General features: G+C 39.9%; 1 protein-coding gene across 2 annotated transcripts in view; it reads left to right on the forward strand.

Annotated features, from left to right (window-relative positions):
- Positions 1–20,277, forward strand: part of LOC134527535 (methyl farnesoate epoxidase-like) — a 134,273-nt gene that overhangs the window by 27,479 nt on the left and 86,517 nt on the right. The window contains exon 1 of one of the 2 annotated variants that reach the window (XM_063360294.1): positions 555–657. The exons of the other annotated variant lie outside the window; for it this stretch is intronic. The gene's annotated coding sequence lies outside the window, so the exon portion shown is untranslated. Of the gene's footprint in view, positions 1–554; positions 658–20,277 lie in introns of those variants that run through there. 2 annotated transcript variants of the gene reach the window in all.

Raw genomic sequence — 20,277 nt, forward strand, 5'->3', positions numbered from 1 at the left:
GCGTTTTTGACAGTTGTGTTGGCAAACAAGCTGTTCAGATTTGGAGCCACTAACAAATAAGGCCCCATCTACCCGGGCATCTAAAATAAAACCACCCAATTGGAAAACTGCTCCAGATATCCCTTCGCGAAAAGCATTTACGAATACGCTGAGGGCCAATGAGTAGTTATGGTTACAGATTTCGGTTTGAAACTCCATTTTTATAAGAGTGAAAATGTCTAAAAGGTGTGTGGTCGGAGTAATTTTAAGGCATGAAACAACCGGTAGAGATTCTTGAAAGCACTCGAGGGACTTGCATTATTCCTTTATTTATATTCCTACACCATATAATGTTGTGGTAACAGCTCTAATCATGCAGTTTCCTTATGCACGACGATAGACTGCGCGCTACTTCAGCGCCTTGCACTTAGAGGCAATAACCCGCTAGAAGCACCAAAGAGCGTCGCACTTATACACCTCTGAATAGATGTGCTCCTTAATGCGCAGCTCGCACGCGGTCAATCTCTTCATGTGTGAGATAAGGCCAATGGCCCTGATAACAGATAGTAAACGGGCAAAGGTGACTTTCAAGGCGAATCATGTGGTTGGTTTTATGTTTGTAGTCTTGCTAGAGATAGCGAGCTCCTAAGAACACTTACACCTGATGCTAAATATAAGGTAAGATTTCATTTTTTTTTTATGTTGTAACCATTGAGCAAGTTTACAGGTTAACTTTAAATATTACTTTTTAATGAGTTATTAAATTTTAAATAATAAAAATTGTAACTTTATATTTTGAGAATGGTACAATTGTCTCGTAATTAACCCCATCCGTAGCCATATCATTTCATTAAGATGTTTCATTTTTATTTAATAATTTTTTTCATGTACAATTTGAATGGTTTAGTATTTTCTCTTTTAAACTATAGATGCACTAAAGAAACATTATTCTATTACATCTTTCCTATTCTTGCCATATAGCAATAGTACCATCTATAATTTATCCTAGCGCTGTTACTCCTTGGTGTGCCAGCTAAATTGAAATAGAATTTTTCTCTCAATAATGAGAGAGTTGCGATCATTGGGCCAGACTTCGCACTTTATTCTCCGCAATGTTTCTGAATCAGGACGTCTGACTTACTTAACTGCACACGCAGGTGTCGAAGCTCGAGTAGTCTCCTACCGCGTCGGGCGACAACGATGTGTAGTGTATGAAGAAGTCGACGGAGTTGCCGAGGTCGCCCAGCTGCGCTGTCCCATGCAGACATCTGTGGTGAGCTCTTTCCAGGTGTAGGGATCTACAGTCACCCGGAGGATAGCATATACCACGCTTCAGTTTCTGGTCTTCAGTCGTTGTAGCAGCGTTCTACCCCGCTATATCTCTGCTATCCTGAATGCCGTGTGGACGCCCCAGTGGTCCAACAGACCACTCTACCCTGTTCCAGAGCTACCTGAAATACATCGTGAAGTGTGAGTAAACTATCAGGTCAGTATCACTACAAAACCATTGTTTAGGTGATAGTTTAGTCAACCCTGGGGGTTCTCTTAGGAGTTATAATTTGAAATTTATTTTAAAAAAATTATATAAAATTATTATATAAATCATGATATAGAAATATCCAAGAATATTCAAGTGGTTTGTGAGCAGTAACAAATCAAAGGTATTAAAATATTGTTAAAAATATTATAATTATATTTAAACAATAAAATAAAAAATTATAAAACAATTTCTGTCAGTTTGTGAACTTCTCCTTCGTTCAGCAAGGTTATAGCACAAGCTAAAATTTGTTTTACTTGTTTTCTTTTGAATATAATTTTTTTGTGATTCAATGACTGAGCTTGATTAAGCAAGACTTACGTTGGTGTTCTCCGTGTGCTCCTGATTATTTCTGTCAACATTTTTTGGGTGCTATCCTAGTGCTTCCGATTATTCCTGACTAGACTTCTGCTTTTTTTTCTCCAAGTGTTTCTGGTTATTTCTAAGAAAACAATCGCTGTTTTCATTTTTGGTCGATATAAGATGTGCAATTATATAAAAGTTGCGTTTGATTGCTGAATTCCTGTTACCGAATCAGAACATACAATATTTTTTTATCATGAGGAATTCAAACAAAAAAGATTGATTACCTAGTCAATATCTTTGTATTAAAACAACTGATAAACATAGTGCAAGACGATTTCCCTTCCCCTTGAGGTCTAGCAAAGCCCTCCTTCACTTGCAACCGTGAGTAAACATCCCGCATCCCACATGAAAAAATATAAATATTTATTCCGCCACAACATCTGGCAACAACTGTTAGGAAGAAACGAAACTACTTGCAACACGTTTCTTACATGAGATGAATTAACTCTCGCTGACGAATGGCGTAATTCTAGTCGGTTAATTTGTAGCTGTGTAGTCTCGTAGACATGTAGCCAGTGAGGCCCGCTTCGCATTGGCCTTTGGACTAATTAGAGATTTCAGTGTCTCCCCTGCCTTTTAAAATTATTTTAGTATTGGTGTTCATGTCAATTTTTTTGGCAATGTTAAATTGGTTTAAAAATTTTAGTTCAGTTATTTTTTAATAGAAAATAACAATTTCTACGGCCCTTTTGGATACATTTCAGTGTGTTTTGGTTAGGGTTTAGAAGATGTTAATTTTTTATGCTTTATTTTTATAAACGTTTTAGTATATATTGCGGAGGACAGCTTAATCAATAATTGAGAGAGTTACTGATAACTTATTTTAGAGTGCGGGAACTTAAGGAGTAGCTAAAGACGTTTATGAACTTTTCTGTAGAGTAGTATGTAAATGGGGTTCCGAGATCAGGCTTCAGGCTGTGGTGGTGGTGTCGGCGTCCGCCATCTTGGATTGTGACGTCACGGCGGCCATCTTGGATGGATGTGACCTTGACCTTTGACCTTGACCTTGAATTTTATCCTCAAAAATCGCCAAAATCCGCCAAAATTGGGCAAAATTTGCCCAAAATTCCTCAAAATTCGCCAAAATTTCCATTTCTTTGGAAAAAAGTTCCGCCAAAAAATCTCAAAAAATTCCACAAATTAAAAATTTCTCTTTTCGAGGGAAAAATTTCCCGTTTCGAGGGAAAAATTCCCGTTTTTAGTCCTTAAAAATCCCAGCGGCTGAAAATTCCTAAAACTGGCTTAAGCATCCTTAACTCAAGCCTCAGTTAAGCCATTTCTAGGAATAAGGATACCATGACCGCCATCTTGAATTATGACGTCATCGTTGCAATTTCCGTTACGGCCGCCATCTTTAAATTTATTATCCGATTTTAATGAAAAAAAATTTAAAATTCATAAAACAAATTAAATAATAAAATTTTTAATAAAATATTTAAAAAACAAACATTTACGACACGGAGCTCGGAGTCCTCGGTTCGAACCCGACGAGTGCAAAAAAAAATAAAAATGGCGACCGATCCTTCCCCCTAGGTGGCTGCAGGCATACTGACTCCCACCACTTTTTATCATCATCTAGTATGACGTCATGGCCGCCATCTTGTCTTCGATGCTGGAAGCCAACATCATTGTATCGTCGGCTAGAGTGCGCCGATGACATGTTAGTTTAATTCGTATCCGCAAGAGTGCAGTAATCATTTATTACTGTGACATCCGCCATCTTGTCATTTGGCCGCCATCTTGAAAATCCGTAATTATTTAGCTAGAAATTCGGGAAAAGTTCCAAAATTCATTAAATAAATCACTCATTAATTTACATATTGATTCGATCGATTCCCGTCCTCGGTTCGATACCCGATCGTTGCAATAATGTTTAATCTTATGTAAAAAAAATAATTTAAATAAACCATGTTCAACATTCGTAAAGAGACTCTAAATCCTCTACTACCACCATCCTATCAGACATCAAGACCACCATATTGGAAATGTGTAATTTTAATGCTAGAGATCCGGGAAAAAGTTCAGAAATCATTAAATAAATTTCCGATCAATATACTGATTAATTAGATCGACTAAGATCCTTGGTACGATCTAGGATGATGCAAAAAAAAATTAAATATATCATCAATTTAACATAATAGTAACAGGTTCGAGGAATTAAACACCGCAAGTTCTTTTACAAACATAATATTTATTACATAATTTCTATTCTACTACAGGATCACTTACGAAAGCCAACAATCTTATAATCATTTAGTTCCGCAGCGGTGTGAAATGACTAATTCTTAGCTCCAATCGGTTTATACTAGACAGAGTCCAGCCAGAACCTTTACAGACATAGTCCACCTCTTCTTGACAGAGTTTCTGGATACCGTTTTTAACAGTTTGCTTCACATCGTTAGAACTGTAAATTACTGCAGCAGATGTCTTGAATGCACACTTCTTCACTTCGTCATCGAACGGATATGGCTTTCCATATATACAGTCCAACCACAAGTTATATTTCAAAGGTCCGTTTGTTGCTACATCATCAGTAAGCTGATTGATTATCTTCTGTCTGATATCGTCAAGAAAATTACAAATGTCCTTCGACTCACCGAACGTATTTAGATAATAGTAGTCTTTCAACGTTCCACGAAATGCAGACTGCGTCAAGTAGAAGCCATTATCGTTCACTTGTAATGCTACGAACACAGTCTTAGGTTTAGTTCCATGTTCAGACGTCATAACAATCGGTTGCTGGGCATCTGTTTTTTTGGTTGTACGCTTTCGTGTCTCCAATCTAAAGCGAGGAGTCGAAATGTCGGCAGGTAGTTCAGCTGTAGGAGCACAGACTCCACCTTTACATTTTTTCGCATGATGTCGCAAACTGTCAATTCGAGTAAACCATTTAAGGCACTCATCACATCGAAACTTCATGCGAGAAGGATTCTTCGCGCATTTGCTCCGCTCATGTCTTCGTGCATCATGGTAAAATGCGAACGACGTATCACAGTAGCTGCAAGGATACCGTGGTGATGAAGACGATCCTTTCAGACCCGATCCAGATACAGGCGTTGCAACAGTAGTACCATTTCCAGGCATTCTCTTATGCACATCGATGCATCGTTGTTGCGCCGAAACCTTTACTTTCTGCCGCACAGCAGGACCTTTGCATGCCTTCATGTGCGTTTTCATATTATCTTTTCTGGCAAACTGCTTATGACATTTCTCACAAACAAACATTTTACGATATAGGTTCTTGGCACATTCGCTCCTCTCGTGTCGCCGAGCATTGCTGTTGTTTGAGAAAATCTTGTCACAGTAACAGCACCGATGTTCGCTAGTTGTCAAATCAGCATCCATTGAAGTCTCCATCGAGGTCGTATCGTCGATCGTCGTGGTTTCCTGCACATCCAGCTCAGTAGTCATTAAGCTATCTTCTGCTGGTGGTATCACATCTGTTGAAATCTCCTCCAATGTTGACATCGTCGTCGTTGCCAACGGGATCTGCTCCACCATTGTCGTCGCTATCGTCAAGGTTCCCGTAGACGATGATACAACGTCCATCGAGTACGACGTTAAAGTCGGTAAATATGCCATCGAGTTCTCAAGAACAGGTAATTACGCGACTTATTCACCAGATGAAATAATCTAGGTGATCCTTACACCGTCGACGACAGTAACAAACTGAGCGACCTGCTGTCTAGGACTCGCTTATATACATGCACCGGATGGAATAATATGCAAGACAAATCAAGAACCACTTACTATAATACCAGAGTCAAAACAACATTAAAAATAGAAGGACCATCAACGAAAAGGCAGCACATTTGGAAGCACCGACAACGAAAAGGCAGCACCGACAACGAAAAGGCAGCACATTTGGAAGCACCGACAACGAAAAGGCAGCACCGACAACGAAAAGGCAGCACCGACAACGAAAAGGCAGCACATTTGGAAGCACCAACAACGAAAAGGCAGCACCGACAACGAAAAGACAGCACATTTGGAAGCACCGACAACGAAAAGGCAGCAGCGACAACGAAAAGGCAGCACATTTGGAAGCACCGACAACGAAAAGGCAGCACCGACAACGAAAAGGCAGCACATTTGGAAGCACCGACAACGAAAAGGCAGCACCGACAACGAAAAGGCAGCACCGACAACGAAAAGGCAGCACATTTGGAAGCAACGACAAAGAAAAGGCAGCACCGCCAACGAAAAGGAAGCACATTTGGAAGCACCGACAAAGAAAAGGCAGCACCGCCAACGAAAAGGAAGCACATTTGGAAGCACCGACAACGAAAAGGCAGCACCGCCAAAGAAAAGACAGCACATTTGGAAGCACCGACAACGAAAAGGAAGCACCATCAACGAAAAGGCCACACCGCCAACGAAAAGGAAGCACATTTGGAAGCACCGGCAAAGAAAAGGCAGCACCGCCCACGAAAAGGAAGCACATTTGGAAGCACCGACAAAGAAAAGGCAGCACCGACAACGAAAAGGCAGCACATTTGGAAGCACCGACAACGAAAAGGCAGCACCGACAACGAAAAGGCAGCACATTTGGAAGCACCGACAACGAAAAGGCAGCACCGACAACGAAAAGGCAGCACATTTGGAAGCACCGACAAAGAAAAGGCAGCACCGCCAACGAAAAGGAAGCACATTTGGAAGCACCGACAAAGAAAAGGCAGCACCGCCAACGAAAAGGAAGCACATTTGGAAGCACCGACAACGAAAAGGCAGCACCGACAAAGAAAAGACAGCACATTTGGAAGCACCATCAACGAAAAGGCCGCACCGCCAACGAAAAGGAAGCACATTTGGAAGCACCGGCAAAGAAAAGGCAGCACCGCCCACGAAAAGGAAGCACATTTGGAAGCACCGACAAAGAAAAGGCAGCACCGCCAACGAAGAGGAAGCACATTTGGAAGCACCGACAACGAAAAGGCAGCACCATCGACGAAAAGGAAGCACATTAATTTGTCATTGACTGCAATATTCATTGGTTCCAATATTCATTGACTCCAATATTCATTAGCTCCAATATTCAATGGCTCCAATATTCATTGACTCCAATATTCATTGGCTCCATCAGTCATTGACACCTACAGTCTTTTGGTCCCAAAAGTCTTTTGGCTCCAAATATATTAGGCTAGAATTCTTCGAGTCTAAGTGACTATGAGACCACATGGTTACAGAACTACGTGACTACGAATCTTTAAGTTTACGAGACTGCGAGGCTACAGAGCTACGAAGCCTCTAGTACACAGGTTTACGTGACTGCGAGGATACAGGACTACCAGTCTGCATGAGTACTTGACTACGAAGCTACTCGTCTACAAGGCTACAATTACAGCATCTGTTTTCGTCAGAAATTTCTCTTTTGCTCCAACTGCACCACCAGCATTATGTTATAAGATTACAAGGCCGCCTGCTTACGTAGCTTCAAGTCTACGAGGATACTTGGATACGTAGCTTCAATTCTACGAGGTCCTAAGACTTCATGACTACGCGACTTCGAGCCTTGAGGTTACGAGATTACGTGACTACGAATCTTCATTTTTACGAGACTGCGAGGCTACAGAGCTACGAAGCCTCTAGAAAACGAGTTTACGTGACTGCGTGGATACAGGAATACAAGTCTGCATGAGTTCTTGACTACGAAGCTACTCGTCTGCAAGGCTCCAATTGACACATCTGTCTTCGATGGAATTTTCTCTTTTGCTACATCTACGCCATCAGCATTATGTTATAAGATTACAAAGCTACTTGCTTACGTAGCTTCAAGTCTACGAGGCTCCAATACATCATGACTACGAGACTACGAACCATGAGGTTACGAGACTATGCGATTGCAAGTCTTCAAGGTTACGTCATCGCGAGGCTATAGGACTACGAAGCTTCCAGAACGCATGGTTACGAGAATGCATGACTAATTGGCCGCATGGCTACGAAACTTTATATCTCTGACTGACTACAATAGCACTATTCAGTGGTGAGAGTTAATTTATTTCATGCAAAGGTACTTGCTGCAAGCAGTTCCGCTTTTCAACATCAGATGACGTCACGTTTTGCTTGCAGGTAAAATAATATTTATTTATTTTATGCGGGATGCGGGTGGTTCACTATCGGTCGCATAAGAAGAATGGCATCGATAGTCTTCAAGGAGAAGGAAGTTCGTCCTTCCTGCTAGTGCTTCTCAGATTTCTCACAGTCCGCCATCTTGGATTGCGACGTCACGGCTGCTATCTTGGATGGGTGTGACTTTGACCTTTGACCGAAACCGCAGGAATGATCGCAAGCACACGGATTAACCATCATAATATTGATAAGAATAATCAGGAGCACACGGAGAAAACCATCATAATATTGGCAAGAATAATCAGGAGCACACGGAGAAAAACGACACATGTTTTCTTTGATATCATAAAATTACAGAAAAAAAATATTTAAAAATAAAAATAAATTAATAAAAAAATTTAAAATAAAAACAAAAAATACATAAAATTCTGGCTTGTACTAGAACTCTATCTTTGCTCAACAATGATAAGTTTACAAGCTAGCAGAATCAGTTTATGTATTTTTTGTTTTTATTTTAATTTATTTTATTAATTTATTTTTATTTTTAAATATTTTTTTTCTGTAATTTTATGATATCAAAGAAAACATGTGTCGTTTTTCTCCGTGTGCTCCTGATTATTCTTGCCAATATTATGATGGTTTTCTCCGTGTGCTCCTGATTATTCTTATCAATATTATGATGGTTAATCCGTGTGCTTGCGATCATTCCTGCGGTTTCGGTCAAAGGTCAAAGTCACACCCATCCAACATAGCAGCCGTGACGTCGCAATCCAAGATGGCGGACTGTGAGAAATCTGAGAAGCACTAGCAGGAAGGACGAACTTCCTTCTCCTTGAAGACTATCGATGCCATTCTTCTTATGCGACCGATAGTGAACCACCCGCATCCCGCATAAAATAAATAAATATTATTTTACCTGCAAGCAAAACGTGACGTCATCTGATGTTGAAAAGCGGAACTGCTTGCAGCAAGTACCTTTGCATGAAATAAATTAACTCTCACCACTGAATAGTGCTATTGTAGTCAGTCAGAGATATAAAGTTTCGTAGCCATGCGGCCAATTAGTCATGCATTCTCGTAACCATGCGTTCTGGAAGCTTCGTAGTCCTATAGCCTCGCGATGACGTAACCTTGAAGACTTGCAATCGCATAGTCTCGTAACCTCATGGTTCGTAGTCTCGTAGTCATGATGTATTGGAGCCTCGTAGACTTGAAGCTACGTAAGCAAGTAGCTTTGTAATCTTATAACATAATGCTGATGGCGTAGATGTAGCAAAAGAGAAAATTCCATCGAAGACAGATGTGTCAATTGGAGCCTTGCAGACGAGTAGCTTCGTAGTCAAGAACTCATGCAGACTTGTATTCCTGTATCCACGCAGTCACGTAAACTCGTTTTCTAGAGGCTTCGTAGCTCTGTAGCCTCGCAGTCTCGTAAACATGAAGATTCGTAGTCTTGTAATCTCGTAACCTCATGGCTCGAAGTCGCGTAGTCATGAAGTCTTAGGACCTCGTAGAATTGAAGCTACGTATCCAAGTATCCTCGTAGACTTGAAGCTACGTAAGCAGGCGGCCTTGTAATCTTATAACATAATGCTGGTGGTGCAGTTGGAGCAAAAGAGAAAATTCTGACGAAAACAGATGCTGTAATTGTAGCCTTGTAGACGAGTAGCTTCGTAGTCAAGTACTCATGCAGACTGGTAGTCCTGTATCCTCGCAGTCACGTAAACCTGTGTACTAGAGGCTTCGTAGCTCTGTAGCCTCGCAGTCTCGTAAACTTGAAGATTCGTAGTCACGTAGTTCTGTAACCATGTGGTCTCATAGTCACTAAGACTCGAAGAATTCTAGCCTAATATATTTGGAGCCAAAAGACTTTTGGGACCAAAAGACTGTAGGTGTCAATGACTGATGGAGCCAATGAATATTGGAGTCAATGAATATTGGAGCCATTGAATATTGGAGCTAATGAATATTGGAGTCAATGAATATTGGAACCAATGAATATTGCAGTCAATGACAAATTAATGTGCTTCCTTTTCGTCGATGGTGCTGCCTTTTCGTTGTCGGTGCTTCCAAATGTGCTGTCTTTTCTTTGGCGGTGCTGCCTTTTCGTTGTCGGTGCTTCCAAATGTGCTTCCTTTTCGTTGGCGGTGCTGCCTTTTCTTTGTCGGTGCTTCCAAATGTGCTTCCTTTTCGTTGGCGGTGCTGCCTTTTCTTTGTCGGTGCTTCCAAATGTGCTGCCTTTTCGTTGTCGGTGCTGCCTTTTCGTTGTCGGTGCTTCCAAATGTGCTGCCTTTTCGTTGTCGGTGCTGCCTTTTCGTTGTCGGTGCTTCCAAATGTGCTGCCTTTTCGTTGTCGGTGCTGCCTTTTCTTTGTCGGTGCTTCCAAATGTGCTTCCTTTTCGTGGGCGGTGCTGCCTTTTCTTTGTCGGTGCTTCCAAATGTGCTTCCTTTTCGTTGGCGGTGCGGCCTTTTCGTTGATGGTGCTTCCTTTTCGTTGTCGGTGCTTCCAAATGTGCTGTCTTTTCTTTGGCGGTGCTGCCTTTTCGTTGTCGGTGCTTCCAAATGTGCTTCCTTTTCGTTGGCGGTGCTGCCTTTTCTTTGTCGGTGCTTCCAAATGTGCTTCCTTTTCGTTGGCGGTGCTGCCTTTTCTTTGTCGGTGCTTCCAAATGTGCTGCCTTTTCGTTGTCGGTGCTGCCTTTTCGTTGTCGGTGCTTCCAAATGTGCTGCCTTTTCGTTGTCGGTGCTGCCTTTTCGTTGTCGGTGCTTCCAAATGTGCTGCCTTTTCGTTGTCGCTGCTGCCTTTTCGTTGTCGGTGCTTCCAAATGTGCTGCCTTTTCGTTGTCGGTGCTGCCTTTTCGTTGTTGGTGCTTCCAAATGTGCTGCCTTTTCGTTGTCGGTGCTGCCTTTTCGTTGTCGGTGCTTCCAAATGTGCTGCCTTTTCGTTGTCGGTGCTGCCTTTTCGTTGTCGGTGCTTCCAAATGTGCTGCCTTTTCGTTAATGGTCCTTTTATTTTTAATGTTGTTTTTAGTCTGGTATTATAGTAAGTGGTTCTTGATTTGACTTGCATATTATTCCATCCGGTGCATGTTTATAAGCGAGTCCTAGACAGCAGGTCGCTCAGTTTGTTACTGCTGTCGACGGTGTAAGGATCACCTAGATTATTTCATCTGGTGAATAAGTCGCGTAATTACCTGTTCTTGAGAACTCGATGGCATATTTACCGACTTTAACGTCGTACTCGATGGACGTTGTATCATCGTCTACGGGAACCTTGACGATAGCGACGACAATGGTGGAGCAGATCCCGTTGGCAACGACGACGATGTCAACATTGGAGGAGATTTCAACAGATGTGATACCACCAGCAGAAGATAGCTTAATGACTACTGAGCTGGATGTGCAGGAAACCACGACGATCGACGATACGACCTCGATGGAGACTTCAATGGATGCTGATTTGACAACTAGCGAACATCGGTGCTGTTACTGTGACAAGATTTTCTCAAACAACAGCAATGCTCGGCGACACGAGAGGAGCGAATGTGCCAAGAACCTATATCGTAAAATGTTTGTTTGTGAGAAATGTCATAAGCAGTTTGCCAGAAAAGATAATATGAAAACGCACATGAAGGCATGCAAAGGTCCTGCTGTGCGGCAGAAAGTAAAGGTTTCGGCGCAACAACGATGCATCGATGTGCATAAGAGAATGCCTGGAAATGGTACTACTGTTGCAACGCCTGTATCTGGATCGGGTCTGAAAGGATCGTCTTCATCACCACGGTATCCTTGCAGCTACTGTGATACGTCGTTCGCATTTTACCATGATGCACGAAGACATGAGCGGAGCAAATGCGCGAAGAATCCTTCTCGCATGAAGTTTCGATGTGATGAGTGCCTTAAATGGTTTACTCGAATTGACAGTTTGCGACATCATGCGAAAAAATGTAAAGGTGGAGTCTGTGCTCCTACAGCTGAACTACCTGCCGACATTTCGACTCCTCGCTTTAGATTGGAGACACGAAAGCGTACAACCAAAAAAACAGATGCCCAGCAACCGATTGTTATGACGTCTGAACATGGAACTAAACCTAAGACTGTGTTCGTAGCATTACAAGTGAACGATAATGGCTTCTACTTGACGCAGTCTGCATTTCGTGGAACGTTGAAAGACTACTATTATCTAAATACGTTCGGTGAGTCGAAGGACATTTGTAATTTTCTTGACGATATCAGACAGAAGATAATCAATCAGCTTACTGATGATGTAGCAACAAACGGACCTTTGAAATATAACTTGTGGTTGGACTGTATATATGGAAAGCCATATCCGTTCGATGACGAAGTGAAGAAGTGTGCATTCAAGACATCTGCTGCAGTAATTTACAGTTCTAACGATGTGAAGCAAACTGTTAAAAACGGTATCCAGAAACTCTGTCAAGAAGAGGTGGACTATGTCTGTAAAGGTTCTGGCTGGACTCTGTCTAGTATAAACCGATTGGAGCTAAGAATTAGTCATTTCACACCGCTGCGGAACTAAATGATTATAAGATTGTTGGCTTTCGTAAGTGATCCTGTAGTAGAATAGAAATTATGTAATAAATATTATGTTTGTAAAAGAACTTGCGGTGTTTAATTCCTCGAACCTGTTACTATTATGTTAAATTGATGATATATTTAATTTTTTTTTGCATCATCCTAGATCGTACCAAGGATCTTAGTCGATCTAATTAATCAGTATATTGATCGGAAATTTATTTAATGATTTCTGAACTTTTTCCCGGATCTCTAGCATTAAAATTACACATTTCCAATATGGTGGTCTTGATGTCTGATAGGATGGTGGTAGTAGAGGATTTAGAGTCTCTTTACGAATGTTGAACATGGTTTATTTAAATTATTTTTTTTACATAAGATTAAACATTATTGCAACGATCGGGTATCGAACCGAGGACGGGAATCGATCGAATCAATATGTAAATTAATGAGTGATTTATTTAATGAATTTTGGAACTTTTCCCGAATTTCTAGCTAAATAATTACGGATTTTCAAGATGGCGGCCAAATGACAAGATGGCGGATGTCACAGTAATAAATGATTACTGCACTCTTGCGGATACGAATTAAACTAACATGTCATCGGCGCACTCTAGCCGACGATACAATGATGTTGGCTTCCAGCATCGAAGACAAGATGGCGGCCATGACGTCATACTAGATGATGATAAAAAGTGGTGGGAGTCAGTATGCCTGCAGCCACCTAGGGGGAAGGATCGGTCGCCATTTTTATTTTTTTTTGCACTCGTCGGGTTCGAACCGAGGACTCCGAGCTCCGTGTCGTAAATGTTTGTTTTTTAAATATTTTATTAAAAATTTTATTATTTAATTTGTTTTATGAATTTTAAATTTTTTTTCATTAAAATCGGATAATAAATTTAAAGATGGCGGCCGTAACGGAAATTGCAACGATGACGTCATAATTCAAGATGGCGGTCATGGTATCCTTATTCCTAGAAATGGCTTAACTGAGGCTTGAGTTAAGGATGCTTAAGCCAGTTTTAGGAATTTTCAGCCGCTGGGATTTTTAAGGACTAAAAACGGGAATTTTTCCCTCGAAACGGGAAATTTTTCCCTCGAAAAGAGAAATTTTTAATTTGTGGAATTTTTTGAGATTTTTTGGCGGAACTTTTTTCCAAAGAAATGGAAATTTTGGCGAATTTTGAGGAATTTTGGGCAAATTTTGCCCAATTTTGGCGGATTTTGGCAATTTTTGAGGATAAAATTCAAGGTCAAGGTCAAAGGTCAAGGTCACATCCATCCAAGATGGCCGCCGTGACGTCACAATCCAAGATGGCGGACGCCGACACCACCACCACAGCCTGAAGCCTGATCTCGGAACCCCATTTACATACTACTCTGTAGAAAAATGTTTATCTTCTTCGCCGTTAGAACAGTGGGCGGAGGAGGAGGGGAGGTGATGACGTAGCGCGCAGACGGACTTGTGGGACGGACACTGGTGAGAGTGTTGAGGCGGCGGTGAACGAGGCTGGGAGAAGCGCTCGTGTGTGCCGGCCATGACGTCCTCTGCAAGCGGAGTGATATAAGGATGTTGCAGAAGAGTCAGGTGTTCACCTGTGGTACTGTGCTACGCATCGACACGGAAAACTACATACGCCTTGGCAAGGGCGTGCGCCGAGAGCGTTAGCCGGCCCGACGTGGATATAACGGCGCGCTGGATGTTTTGCCAAATATCCTAGTGTTTTTGTTTTTGAGACGCCTGATTCTTCGCCTTCCCATCACATCGCAAGTAAGTGACCTTTTCCATGATGGAGTGCCCCTGAAAAGCTCGGGCGCTGACAGCTGATGTGCGAGTGCTATTTGACTGGTATTCAGCGAGGAACACGTAACGAACATGTTTCACGCCTGCAGTCTTAAGTTCATATCAAGATACATTAACTGGAGCCGATGAAATTCTTAAGCCTTTCCATATATTCTTTTCGGCCAAAAAAACTCATATCATAAGTGCGTATATCGCAGCCTCGCATAGTAAGACTGTTATTAAGGATTGTATTCGGACGTTTTGCGCAGTGTACGTTTAAATTGAGACCCGGATCGTAAAAAAACTGTTTTATATCATTTTAATATATTAATTTTGTAAGTAGATTTAAAAAAAGTCGTATGTTAACTGGTTGTAGACATTCAACTGAAGGAAATTATAGATTTAATAAGGTAATAATTTACCAGAGGAGTGTTGCATATTTTTGTTAAATACATTTAAAATTTTGCTGTAGAAAAAATGTTTGCGCAAATACTATTTATATTAGATAGTTTATATCAGCTCGTAATGTTAAAACTTCTATCGCCGTTGTTTTCAAACGCAAAGTATTGCTTTTTTATTAAATCATTTATAGAATTTTCAAGTTCTTTTGATTCATTTTATAATCCCTTTCGGGATAGCCTCTTTATAAAATTTGTAGTGAATGCCTTTTTAAGGGTATCTGTATAGCAGGACTGTAAGTTTTGTGAGATGCAAAAATTACAAGAAGTTTAAAATTAATGTTTTAATTTTTGTAATGTTTGGAAGCCATTCTCAGACTGCTGTCGAAGTTACAGTAAATTACTCCTGAGCGGGGAAACCAGTGCACTAGATTTAGCTAAATGTAATTGTGGTAAACGGCTGTTGTAGCTTAATTCTCCTGTAGCCAGATGGAGCAAAATACATCCTATCCTACCGTATGCGAACGTATGCTACCGTGTCCTTTCGATCGTATTGTACTGATGGGATTGCATCCCTACTGATGAGATCGTCTCCCTTTTATGGGTTCGTATCTCTTTGGTGGGATCGTATTCCTTTGATGGGGTCATATTCTAGAGTCAAACGCAGATGAAGCCAAACGCAGATGGAGGCAAACGCAGATGGAGCCAAACGCAGATAAAAGGATTGATGTATGTTATTGAACGTGTGTCCAGTTTGTGTAATTTTTTATTAAATGTGTGTCCAGCGTGTGTCATTTTCGTTGATTGTGCTTCGTCAAGTCTGTAGTCAGGTCATGATTTGCCTCGTGGTTCGGAGACGCCTTGTCTATACTCTTGACGTATATGATATGTTTAAAATGTTCACCGAGTATCAAAAATAAGGCCGCTTGGCTTCTGACTGTGTGTGCCTGACCACCAAATGGATATGCTTGGCCAACCTATTAGTTGTGCCTGGTAAACCTGCTAGATGTGTCTGGTACCCCTATCTGATGTTCCTAGACAACCATCTGGATGTGTCTAGCCACTAACAGGTTGTGTTAACCTGACTAACCGGCTGAATGTGCCTGGCCAAAGTTTATTTTCCTGGTCAGCGAGCTGGACATTTTGGACATACCTAGCTACAAACTGAATGTGCCCGGCCATTGACTTGATATGTCTAGCCAAGAACTGGATGTGCCTGGCCACTAACTGGACATGCGTGCCCAAAAATTGGCTGTGCGTGGCCAATGAGCGGATGTGCCTGGTTAATCGATTGTCATGTAGAACTGCCCTGAAAACACATTGAAAGGACTCGCTTTGCCTTCTAAGAAGACTGCAGAAATCGAGAAATGCTGGTAATTTGCTAGTTAGTGTAAATGTAAAATTTATGTAATACTTTTTTTTTTATTTCTTGCTCCTGTCTCCTTTATGGGAAATCGATGTTATAATTAATAAAAGTCATATTTTTTATCTAAAATTTTATTTTTTGCATTGAACAAAGATTGAACCAAAAATTTAAATTGATCGAATCAATAAGTAAATTAACGAGTGAATTTTTGATTATTTTTGGATTTTTTCCGAATTTCTAGTTAAATAATTACAGATTTTCCAGTTGGCGGATAATATGGCTGACAAGATGGTAGATATTGTGACAGTTGACTGTCTGGTAATACTGCACTCAGCGGGTAAATATTAAACTATGGTGGTTGTAGCACACTCTAGCGATGAAAACAATATGGCGGACCCAAAATGGATGCCATGATATATTGGATGACGTAATATATACCTTAGCTTTAGTGGTGGGATATCAGTCTGCTGGTAGCCTCCGTAGAGGAGGAATATATTTATTTTGCCCTCAACAAGGACTCCATGACATAAATGCGTTTTTGAAATTAAAATATGACTAAAATTTTACTCTATTATTGTTTTTTACTAATTTTAAAACTCTTTCCGATATTCTAGCTTAATAATTACGGATTTTCAAGATGGAGGACACGATGTCATAATTTCAAAATGGTGGAAAGTCTATGCTGGCGGATGTTAGACAAGCAATATATTTATTAATTTTTTTAAATTATGATAAAGCATGTTTTAATTTTTATACAAATTTTCTAAATAATTTATTTTTTAAATAATTTATTTAAACTCTTCTGTAGTACTCGCCTCGTGCTGGTATGAAGCCATGTGCATTCGTGATAATAGTTATCCTACTAATATTATAAACGCGAAAGTTTGTAAGTATGGATGGATGTTTGTTAAATTTCACGTAAAAACTACTGAATGGATTTGAATGAAATTTAGCCTACAGCTAGCTTATAACCTGTATTAACACATAACCCCATATTAATATGAAATTCCATCCCTAAGGGAGTGAAAAAGTGATAATTTCATTTTATGACAGAAAAAATCATAGGTCATAGACATACTAATAGTGAGTGAGTGTCATTTCTCTATGTCTGCCACACGATCATAAACATAGTAAGGTCTGGCAAATTCATATCCTTCTCCTTGGTGAGACCAGCCCGCTTAGTGGAGCTCGCGGCGGCTAGCAAAATAAAGGCGCTAATGACAGTTTTGTTCTTAACTTCATCAATATATAGAGTTACCTTGAATTTTAAACGCACCATCGTTCGATGTGTTTGTCATGTCTTTAATTTTCGTTTGTTTGTGCCGTATGCGTTCCTATACGATTCACCCGATTGCGATGAAATTTTGGTGATTTGTTATGCGCATGCCCATGAAGGTTACTGAGACGGTATAACTATTTTTCAATAGATGGGCTCGAATCGTGTCAAAAAATGTGTTTATTTCATTTTATATAGCGGCACTTCGTCTGTTTTTGTTGTCAAGTGCGCACGCATGACACAATTTATTTAAATATAAAAGACAGATAGAGATAGAGTGATATATATATATATTTATAGTGAGATAGAGACGGAGAGATAAGTTGAGATAGAGCTAGGTATAGAGAATGAAATGGGTTAGATAAAGAGATATACCTATAGATGTATAGAGCTATATAGAGACTTATATATAGAAGATATAGAGATAGTGGGAAGTATATATATGTAGATATAAAGAGATAAATAGAGATAGAGAGATACATAGATGTATATAGATGTAGAAAGAGATAAATATATATAGAGAGATGGATAGATGATTTGTATATGTGGAACTACTTCAAACATATTACAAAACAAAACTGAATGAGGCATTGCAATGCAGGCCGAGCATTAGCTAGATAATGGAATCTTTTCAATATTAGTAATTTCTAATTTTTCAGCTTTTTTCTATATTGCTTTATAAAGTCTAAATTACATACAGACAAAGTAAATAACTATAAACTGGCAGAACAACGTCTGTCGGGATCTGAAAGTGATATAAATTAATTTTCATACTTGACATTCAAATTAAGAAGACAATTAAGTACTAACTACATCTGATTTCGAAAAAGGTCCCCTTCACCCTGTGTTCAGCCCGGGCAACCCCGGGTATTGCAGTTAGTTGTGTAATATATTTGTCAGCAGTACGTTTAGCGGTTTCGTTACACGCTACTTCCATGTTTTCTATACATTGTATTGAGTCAATACAAGCCTGAGAAAATTTTGCAGAATTTCGTGAGAATTGTGGATTTCATTGCGTGTATGTTGTAACTGGACGGCAACCTGCTGAGTAATATCAGTTATTTTCCCGTCGACCTTGGACAAAATCTCAGCCTGTATTTTACTGATACTTTCAGTAATTTTAGCTTTGACTGTAGCAAGCTCTTTATTCTGTTCCGCTTGTTGATGCGATAATTCCTTGGAAATGCTCTTCGTTTCTGTTCCGCTTGTTGAAGCGATAATTCCTCGGAAAGAATTTTATTCTGTTAGGTCGCTTTGAGTCTATGCAAGCTAAAGACGCATTGAGTTGTGTAGACAATGCATTCGAAACTAGCTTGAATTCCTCCATGGCAATTATTTTCGTACCTGCGGGGCTGTGGTTTGGATACAGAACATGACGGGTAAGTTTTCTCTATGCCAAACGGTAATTCCTCTCTATCTTTATCAGCGTTTGCGTTTTCAGTAACGTATTTATCTGTTAGTGTCTCTAGAGTCTCCTACATATTCGTTACGTTCACATTCGTCCTTTTCTTCCATAGTACTGGTTTTAAGGCTAAGGCAACAGGGGGCCTTCCCCACATGACATGCCTTATTTCTCATTAGTAATGTATAATAGTTCCTCCTGAGCCTGGAGTCAGAGTGTAGAGCCGGAGCCGATGTCCACCATTTTTTATTGTGACGTCACAGCGGCCATCTTGGATAACCTTTACCTTTGACCTTTACCTTCAAATTTCGCCAAAAATTCCAAAAAGACCCAAAAACCGCCAAAATTTCTAGTTTCTAAATAAAATCCGCAAAACTATTTTCAAAAATCGGGAAATTAAAATTTCCTATTTCGAGGGAAGAATTCCCGTTTTCAGGGGGGGAAAATGCCCTTTTTGTCCCCAAAAATTTCATTGGTTTAAAAATTCATAACCTAAATGCATGCCGCCATAAGACGCCGAGGTCATGACCTTGACTATTAGGATGTCATGACCTTGACTATTAGGATGTCATGGCAACAATTTTAAATTGAGATGTACCATTGTAATTAACGTTACGGCAGCCATCTTGAAAATCCTTAATTATTATCAGAAAATATTGGGAAATTTTTTAAAATTTATAAAAATAATTATTAAATTTTAATATTATTCCGCCATTTTGAAATTATGACGTTACGTTCGATATCTTGGATCCGCCATATTGGATCCAACATATAGTTTTCGTCTGCTAAAGGGAGTTACAGCAATTTCAGTTTAATTTTTATCCGCTAGAGTGCAGTAATTATTTACTGCCAGGGTGCCCACTATCTTTTTGGCAGTCTTGGCCCCAATCTTGAATATTTGTATTTGTTACATTAAAAATTCGGGGAAAATTTCAAAATCCATAAAAAAATTAAATTATGATTATTGATTTGATCGATATAATTATGTTCTCGGTCAGTGGCGTAGCCAGAGGGGGGGCCAAGGGGGCCATGCCCCCCCCCCCCAAAAGTTAATTTTATTTAAATATAAAGTTTGCATAAATAATTGTTATTTATTTTAAAATACTCTTACACTTATCTTATTCATACAAAATTTTACCTCAATTTTAATATTTTACAATGGTATTGAGGACAAAGAGAAGTAACATTTACTCGGTTCCAGTGCTTAGTCTTAGGAAAGATGGAATAACTTTGTACTTCATAGGAAGGAAGTTGTTGCCAGGTTACACGTAAAGTATAGATATGTGCGACAAAAAAGGAAAGGAAGTAATTTACTTTCGTATTTTAATAAAGTGCCGAAGCAAGACGGAAGTGGAGATGATATGACAATGACAGGTGTGTCAATACAGGTAAGATTTATAACTAATAAGTTAACCACGAGTTGGAAGTAAATATTACTAAAATACTAAGTTTCCATATAGGTTCGATAACATTTCTAAAATGCTTACCGTTTTTAAAATGGCCACGGAAACGGGTTTCAAAACGTTATGTCTCAATGTCATTACACCAATTGGAATAGTACCTAACGGA

The sequence above is a fragment of the Bacillus rossius genome, chromosome 1 (genome assembly GCF_032445375.1).
Source record: "Bacillus rossius redtenbacheri isolate Brsri chromosome 1, Brsri_v3, whole genome shotgun sequence".
Lineage (NCBI taxonomy): Eukaryota > Metazoa > Arthropoda > Insecta > Phasmatodea > Bacillidae > Bacillus > Bacillus rossius.